The sequence below is a fragment of the Lygodium microphyllum genome, unplaced genomic scaffold, assembly GCF_053477565.2.
Source record: "Lygodium microphyllum isolate KBCC unplaced genomic scaffold, Lygodium_microphyllum_v1.1.10 scaffold_309, whole genome shotgun sequence".
Classification (NCBI taxonomy): domain Eukaryota; kingdom Viridiplantae; phylum Streptophyta; class Polypodiopsida; order Schizaeales; family Lygodiaceae; genus Lygodium; species Lygodium microphyllum.
Window position 1 is genome coordinate 42,603 of NW_028229787.1, and position 9,668 is coordinate 52,270.

Below are 9,668 nucleotides of genomic sequence, written 5' to 3' on the forward strand. Positions count from 1 at the left end.
TAGATAAAAATTAAGCTACATCATGTTTTAAATTAGATCAATAGAAACATTCTTTACTATAAGCAGAGAAAGTAAATTGAAAACCTCGATGGCCCATATAGGGTGGTGCATGTAATTTGTTCATAGCCATGACCCTAAATGGTGCAGGTACACACAAATTATTTTGAAAATATAAAAATTCATTAACATAAGTATAAGAATTAAAAAAAGAGAGGTTAGAGTTATGGATATGATGCCATACATCACAAAAATCAAGTTGCAGTAGTTGACAGACTAGTGAGATGACATCCATGGAAGTCTATTTCCACTAACCAATAGGGACAGATAAAGGCATGAGTAAACCAAATGTTTTACCATGATGTTGTTTAAGTTTTTGACAGATAAGACATCTAGATAAAAATTGAGCTACATCATGTTTTAAATTAGATCAATAGAAACATTCTTTACTATAAGCAAAGAAAGTAGATCGAAAACCTCGATGACCCATATAGGGTGGTGCATGTAATTTGTTCATAGCCATGACCCTAAATGGTGTAGGTACACACAAATTATTTTGAAAATATAAAAATTCATTAGCATAAGTATAACAATTAAAAAAAGAGAGGTTAGAGTTATGGATATGATGCCATACATCACAAAAATCAAGATTAGAAGGATAAGTAGAACTCATGGAATGAAAAGATTGAATTGCTATTGGAGACACATGATTTAAGTAAACAAATTTTATCTTGTCAAAACCAAGAATATGATGAGAAGAAACATGATCATGGGGGCAACAACTAAGAGTATCAGCTACAACATTAGCATGACCTAGTTGATACTTAATCATAGGATGAAATTTTTGAATAAAAGGAGCCCATTTGATATGCTTATAAAAAATTAATGATTGAGATAAAAGATGATTTATGACTTGATGATTGATTTTTATTAAAACTTTTGAGTCCATAAGGTAATATTTTCAAATTTCTAGAGCATCGACAATAGCTAGTCCAAGAAAATAACAAACTTCATACACATTTTTAAGGGCATGTGAGAGCTAAACTTTGGAGCCAAATTTAAAGAGCAAAAGTGGCCCGAGATCCATAAAAAAGGCATTTCTGGAAAAAAAAGTATAGATCACATATCAAGGAGCTAGAGTTTTTCTAGATGCATTTCGACACCATAAAATCCAATGCAAGTGTCCATTCATTGATTAGAGTCCATTTGACCCCCCCATCTAATGGCTGCAAGGTTTGGCGTTATAAAGCAGTTACCTAATCCAAAAGCCAAAAAGCAAGTGATAGAGGCTAATATAATAGGTTTCGATGCATGGAAGCTAGTTGTCCAACGAATACAAGGTTGGGTGCCCTTCATTTGGCCCGAAACCACTTGCAAAATAGTGTGACCATGAAGGAATGAACCAAATTTTTGACAAGCTATAAGTTAATCAATCTTAAAAGAAGTAAAACTTCATGAAACACAACAAAGGGGGCAGGGGAGGGGGGAGGGGAGGGGGAAGCATCATTTTTTCGGCACCCCTTTTTTTCCTTTAAAATGGCTTCTTGTTCCCCCTGGGGCTGAGATACTACAATTCTTTGCTCCATATCACAAGAAACAACAAGAGATTTGATGCATTGTATGAAAAGTTTAAATTTCATTCTTTCTCTCTCCTCTTTCTCTCTTACCATAATCACTATTCATATGGGCTGAGAGAAAGAGGAGGAATGGGTACTAGTTCGTGACGAGATGTGAGGAGTGGAGCAAAAAAGCACAAAGGAGGCATTAATAACTATAATAGAGTACCATCGGATTCTTGTTTTCAAATTAGGATGAGATGCGTATGTGATTTATAGAATAAGTGGTCTTTTATTGAATTTTATGATGAATCTTTCGTTCTTATTATGGAAAATGATTGAAAATATTTGAATATACTTATGTGAAATTATAGAATCATTTAATTTCAAAGAGACAATAGCACGTATTAGTCCAATGTTGTTTCTAAGCAACAATGAACCAATACATTAGAAAGGAAATCATTGGAAGAATGCTTTTTTCACACGATACATTGATTGATTTGTGGTTAATTTGTTTGAGAACTATATGGCATTACACCTTGCACTTGCATTCTTATACATGGTATCAAGAAAGAGGAAGTTTTCTGGATGCATTGCAATTGGTTGCTAAAACTAATGGCCAACGATGAGAGTGTGAAGATCCCTGAGCTATAGGAATATAGTACACTTTTCTTTTGGGGATTCATTCAGTGAGGAAATAATAATATCTCCTAAAACGTGCGAGTTTGAAAAAAGAGTCGACAATTTTACAATTGTGTTTTATGTTTAAGATGGTGCATCGTAGGGCCGATCTCTAGGGTATAGGAGAGCCATAGGAGCCACAACGATCCACTAGGAAGTGCTCTATATGTGTATACATTGAGGTGTTAGTCACCTATATGTGTGGTACACTCCCTGTGTTGTTGGAGTTGGGATGGGGAAAATCATTGGACTAGAAATCAATACAAATGCATGATTTAGCTAGATTAGTAGATAGTCTCATGATGCTCATGTGGCCGTGAGGCTATGAGGGTGGTTTGGTGAGCATAGGAGCAAGCTAGAGCCCTAGAGCTAGTGTCGACCCCATTTTTGGTCTTGGCAGGTGTTGTGTTAGTCAAGAACCATCGATAAGTGATGGTGATTGAATCTCAGTTAATAGGGACTAGTTGTTCATGTATGGCAAAGAGCATTGAAATAGATCTGTTATTTCTTGATAGTAGACACCGTCAAGTCGATCCAATATCAAGAAAGAGATGAAAGCGCTAGATGGCAAGGTGATATCCTTGAGAAATGTGGTGCAAAACTTAGGGTGAGAGGTCGTCTGAGGAAGCCCAAGATGTTCTATCCTTGATGTGCCCAGAGATTGTGTAATGAGGGAAGGGCTAGGGGGTTAAAGAGACTGAGGTAGCCGACCGAAGCCACTAGGGGATTAGAGACCGAGCCAGTCGACTGAAGCCGATGGGACGCACCTAAATCAACAACCCCTACTTGCAGTGAACTGTGAGTGTACCTAACTAATCATGGAGCTTTGGCTCTCCTTTTGTTTCTTTTTCCTTTCTTTATTTCTTTATTGTTTGCTTTTTTCTTGGTTCATGTGGATGTACAAGTGATTCACTCCTTGGGAAGTGGCTGCAAGGCATGTGGAAGACAACCTTTGCTCAAAAGATATAGCTTAAGGAAGATTCGGAGCTAAATCGGTGATTCTGGATAGAAGGGGTGTGTACACCAGGCAAATTGACTACCCACCATATTCTCAGTAAGGCCACACAGTAAGATGGAAACAATATCGCTCGAAGAAGAAGTCTTGTGATGGCAAGGTAGTCAATCCCTATGTTGATGTGGAAGAACAAAGATGGCAAGCCATCCTCATAGGGAGTCAATGGCTACTTTAGGAGCTTGACTATGAGAAAGAGATAATTGCAAGTAACTATGAATGTAGGGTCCATGTAATTTGAGTACAGTTTAAGGAAACTGTTGAAAGAGAGTACCCCATCGTGCAAAAGTGATAGATTTCACTATCATACATAGCATTGATATTGGGAATTTTGGGAAAGTTACATATATTATGCTTCTCATCATCATAGTCTCTACCGTACCTTCTTGAATAAGGGCAACAAAGCACATTTGTATTCCGATTTGAGTAGAAAAATGCAAAATGGGCCATTTCGTCTGCTTTGAGGATAGGATATCTCCATTTCGATTGAAGCTTCCACACCTCTCGTGGCTTTTTAGTGAGATACTCCCTCTTGTTCTTCTCCTTGGGAATCTTACGAGCTGCTTTCAAAGTCGATCCTTCCTGTTTCTTCAACCACTTCTTAGCAAATTTCTCTCCCACTTTGATAAGCTTTTGCATTGTACTAAGTGGTAAGGGCGTTCTAAATTTGGCATCTTCATAGACATTGAAATAAAAAATGATGGTCTCCTCCTTCTGTTGCTTCTCATGATAGGCCTTAACGGCCTCATCTAGATCCTCTCTTTATGCCTCAATGGCTTGCATGTCAATGAGATATTCTTGCACATCCTAATTTCATATGAGACTAGTATTGAGATCAAACCTCGAGCATCGCCTCCAAAACTGACTGAACGTGATCAGCTCTTCCTACAAATCTGAATGATATGGAAGATCGTTGGATCGTGAGGGTCTCGTGGTCCCGGGAGGGGGGAAACACCCTCTTCCATGCATGATAATCTTTTCTTTATGAAATGAGAGTAATGAGTGTGGGGTAAAATTCAAAGCACAATTGCATGGACTAAGAATGATATTGCTCACTTTTATCCTATGAAATCTTGTGGGTAGCGATGTCCTTGTATGTGTATGTATAAACATATAAAAAGTTGACGCTCTGCCAACCCTGTTGGTTAGTTACACGAGCGAAGCGCCTCTTCTCATTCAAGTAAAGCTTGTCCATCCAAGAGCGAAGCGCGAATTTCCCACTGGAAATACGAATGCTGCTGCACAAAAGAGGAGCGCGAAGCATACAGAAAATGCAGGGCAGCTGGGCTGGCGCGGACTTCCGAGGAGACAGCAAAAGCGCCGTTCTCCACATGCAGTATGCACTGGCCGGGAATCGAACCCGGGTCTGTACCGTGGCAGGGTACTATTCTACCACTAGACCACCAGTGCTGGATGAGAGCGAGGCGCTGGCGTGTACTAGGGCTGAAAAGAAAAACGGGTTTACTTCGTCGCGGCAGCAATGAGAGAGAGAGAGAGAGAGAGGTGATTGAGACACGAGGTGGACGCGGGCATACACAGCCATGCGGTGCGCGACTACAGAAAAGGGTGGGTCTCAGCTGAAACGGGATAGATCCCTCAATGGAACGAAGTGAAGAAACGTAAGTAATAAATAGGCACTACCACGGGACACTGCGGGACACTTTGAATTGCGCGTGTCAATAGAGTGTAATGACCCTTCAAGACCTTTAAAGACCCACGCTATGACGCAATCGGGTGGCTCTTCACTCTTGCTACGTCAAGCACGCGCTACCCCAATACTACCACCAACCTTTAAAGTAGTAGAGGCTTTCTTGCGAGAGGCTTACAATAGCTCGAGGGCCCTCACTAAGGAAGAAACTCGCTAGAAGTAAAAGTACACACTTGGAAAAATATAAATCATCAATATCAATAAAATCTAACGTTGGTCCTTCCTTGCATTCTTTTAGTAGACGATAAGGCTACTTCTAGGACTATGCCAATTCAAGATTGCTACTTTCATCCATTTGTTCCCATGTGATCCTTGATGCCACTTTTTCCGTCCCTCATTCTCTCCCTCACTCCCTCACTCTCTTTCTCCATCTCAAATAGATATGGAGGCTTCAAGAGCACTATAATGGGGTATGCAAAGAGGGAAATGAAGAAGAGCAAAATAAGAATTGAAGACATAGAAGCTTCACTCTTAAACACACACACACACACACATGCACAACTTTGTATGTTTCGTGTTTTGTCATCAACCACTTCGTTTGTGTGGGTCCTATTGCAAGGCCCTGATTGTACACACATTGTCATTTTGCAATAGAGTATGATGGCATTCGTACAGCGTGTACACCCTCTATAATTACACACACCTTTATAAGATTTATTTTAAATTGATTTTAGAAATTATTATTTTCGTGTAACACACACACACACACACACACACACACACACAAGCAATAGCTATGGTGAAAGAAAGGTGAAAGAGAAGCTCAAAATTGCACATATAAGAATACTTATTCTATTCATTCTACACTTTATATATATAGTGCTTTTGAGGTAGGTTGCACTAACCCTTGGCCTCTTTCTCAAGTTTGTGTCACCTTGCTTTTGCATGCATGTGGCTCTTTTATTGGATGGGCTTTCTCATCATGAATCCTTATTAATATTTTTGAGTTATATGTGTATACATAAACATAAACTTATGTATTGTGGCCCTAAGGGATATTACAATTTGCACAAGAGTGAGTCAGACTCTCACTTATTAATAAAATGCATATCATCAAGATTAAATGATAACTAGTTATTTGGGTTAAATTTTCCATATTGAACTCCTCTTGGAATTCTTTTGGTTCATCCATCTTTGGCATCTCTAAAGGAGTTTTACTAGGCTTATGCTTGATTGAAGGCCTAACTATTTTGATCATATAGTTAATGACCTTTGAGCCTTAGTTGTGGCAAAGTGTGCTATGAGCTCCCTACTTGTGTGGTCTTCTCTCTACTTTGAGGACTTGTCCTCTCGATCTTTTTCCCATTCACCAAACATTAGTGGTGGTGAGGCCACCTACCTCTACTAGTTCTTGCTTTGCTTGGTATGGTGTCACTAGAATTAGATGGTCCTCTTGGTATTATAATGAATTCCATCTCCTTGAATTCTTGGTTTGGATTGTATGCATCCATTTAAGTCTTAGTCAAGTCTTCTTTGGCATGTCATATCTCTTCCTTGGATACTACAATGCTACAATTATATTAAATAATTACTTCAATTGTGGTTATTTTTTCCCTCAATGTCTCTAAATCATCATCATCTAATGCCTTCATTGTAGTCTTCATGGCTTTGAGATACATGTCATGTTGAATAAACATGAGATGGCTTGTGATTGTCTCTTGTTTAGACTCCTTTGATTTAACTCTGTGAGACCAACTTCTTGACTAATGCTTTTCTATTCTCCTATGCTTGTCTAGTGTCTACTTCTAGGATCTTTTCTGAGCGTAGTGACGATGCTCTCATGGTGTCTTAAAGACCCTTAAAAGCAAGCTCCCAATACTCATGAGACCACTGCAAATTACGTAGGTCAGTAGTAGTAAGATTTGAAGCCTCTACTTTCTCTTGAGTGTTAAAATGTATGTATGATGTTAGAGGCACATGTAAAGATATCCATAAGAAAAGAGGGAAGAGTGTATCCTAGTTAAAAAAGCTATAAAAGAATGTACTTTGCACAATCATCAATCAAGCAAGTATTCTTCATGGCATTATGTTTCACTACTTGTTCTTCTTCTTTCCTCCATAGATCATCTCCATCTTCTAGCTCAAACCATATTTTGTAACATGGAATTAAATATTGGGGATAAAGGCGCCTCTCCTTAGCTGCCCCTATATTACTACACTGACAATACCCGTGCCTGCATACTCTTAGTGGCGGGCACCCATCACTATCACTTCATTCTTTATTCTTTCAGTTACATTTGAATAAAGGGAAGGCCGGTCACACATTGTGACTGTTGGAGTTCCCACATTGTGTGTGTCTCTCTCTCTTGCTCTTGCTCCTTCCACCATAGCTCTTGCTCCTGCTCGTGTTTCCACTTCAAACTCACCTCCCATCAACTAGTATCAAAGCCTTCTTCTTTGAGAGCTCCAAGCTTAGTCCCACACACTCTCAACTTCCATTCGAATACCTAAAGTAGTCATCTCTTTGTTGGTAGCCATAGCCACTCCGTTCAAGCTTCCTATCAGTTGCATTCTTCTTGGGCACTCTTTGAGCCTTCTCAAGTAAGTTGAAGCAACCCCCATAGCCCTGACCTTGCTGGTGCAGCATCATGTTGTGTGGAGCAAGCCCTTTTTTTAGCAACAAAGCTCACGTTTTCCATCTCTTATAGCATATCTTCTTCATTAGACAGCTATGCAAGCACTTATACACTTAGTTTTGATGCTTGGCATTGATCCTTCCACTCTTGGAATTCCATTTGAGTGCTAAGCTTCAATTTTGGACTATTATAGCAGCCCACAAACTATCATAAAACATGGCAACACTTATCTTTGATGTCTACACATTGCCATTGGTTGAATGATGCCTGATTATACCCGGTTGATGCTTATATATTTGGGGATGCTATGTCATTGCTTGGAGTTGATTTTGGACTGATTTAATCACTTCATTTATTCTGCTTTGGTTAAGGTTTGCTAGGTGGAAATACATGGCAGTCCTCTATTTGATGCTTCTATGGTCAGGTTTGCTGGTCTTATGATGCTTGGTTATGCTGGGGTGATGTCTACATGTATGGGAATGCTATGCATGTATTATGGGTTGGATTTGGAGCTGATTTTGGTACTAAAATAGCTTGGTTTGACAATGTATTCATTGCTATATACAACAGGGATGAACCTCTTTTAACAGGGATTTTATGTGCCTATTGTTTCTAGCTATGATTTGGGTATTCTATATGCACTCCTGATGTGTACTATTGATGCTAATACATTGGTATATCATATGCCCATGATTTGAGGTGGCTTTGAGCTTCATTTGAGGACTAATTCACTCAATTTTGATAGTGAATTTATTCCTGTAATAACTAGGGCTGAAGCCTATTTGGTCAGTGTATGCTCTACCTATTGGTCGCGGGTGCTTTCCTAGGTGACTCATATGACTATACGAATGTATACGAAGGTTGGCACATGTCTTGTATTGATCTAGAATTTCTTTTGAGCTTTGATCAAGCTCTGTCTTGGTTGGCATTTGATTGACATTGATCTACAGTGGCATGCTTTGTGATAGTCATTATGCCTATGGTCTATGTTTTACCCTTCGATACATGCTTTGATGCATATGTTAGAAATGCATGCTTCTTACATTGTCTGTGTTTGATTGCCACTTGGACTTTAGTTGGGCATTCATTTGCATACTTTGGGGCTCTTGAATGCTTATTTGGGTTGTTAGAGATTTGACATTGACTGTTACATGATGTACTGGAATTATAGGTGATGCTTGATCGATCCCTTGCTCTAGATGCTCCGTTGATATACGGTCTTGGCTCCATGATGCCTTATGCATTCACATGCTATCTTTGAGATTTCTTGCTTGATTGACATTGATCTTTCTGCCAGTGGGAGCTTCATGCTATCTCTAGATATTGCAGAGCTTGTGGTTTATGCAATTAAGCTTCTTGAGTAGATGAGACTAGGATCTCTTACATGTCTATGATCTTGATAGATTCTTGTTTGCATTGGATGCTTTTGGGATGATTTGATTTGTCTTCTCTTTGAGCATACACCAACCTTTGGTAGGTATTTGGGTGTTTGTCTCATGGTTGCTAACTACAGTGTTTGTTACATGCCTGCTTCAAGCATGATCTGACACGGTAGTCATACTTGACTTTGGATCACTGTTAGCTCATTGTTTGCTCTCTTTTTCTCACTACTGTGATTTATTATAGCAAGCTATTTTATGTGGAGTGTGATGTATTTACTGAGCTTAATTGTGTCATTTTAATGTACTTTTGGTACTATTTGGTGGACAACTGGTCATTGTAGTAGTTTCTCTTATTTTCAGCTTGTTTGGCAATGGTTTTGTCATGTTTACTACTAATTATAACAAGCTTTTTTCTGCATAGTCTACCTGTGTTTGACTCATTATGGCTGGTCATCTCAAAGATACGGCTTTGTTAACATTGCCAAGTTGAATGGCACCAACTATGGCTATTGGAAGTCTCAAATATGGCAGGTTTTGGTGCAAAAATTGGAGATTAAGCCACTAAAAAACAAATGTATTAAACCCGAGAATATGGATGATGATGATTGGGCTGATTTAGATGCACTATGCAAGTCCACTATCATTTTATCACTCTCTGAAGAGGTCCACAATGTTAAAATACTGAGAATGCATGCTATGGAGGATCACTGATGAGCAAATAGACAATCATAATGATGCAAAAGCATTGACAAGGAA

General features: G+C 39.0%; 1 non-coding gene across 1 annotated transcript; it reads right to left on the reverse strand.

Annotated features, from left to right (window-relative positions):
• Window positions 1–4,585: 4,585 nt before the first annotated feature.
• Window positions 4,586–4,656, reverse strand: TRNAG-GCC (transfer RNA glycine (anticodon GCC)). Its single transcript has one exon. It is a non-coding gene; the product is annotated as a tRNA-Gly (tRNA).
• Window positions 4,657–9,668: the final 5,012 nt, after the last annotated feature.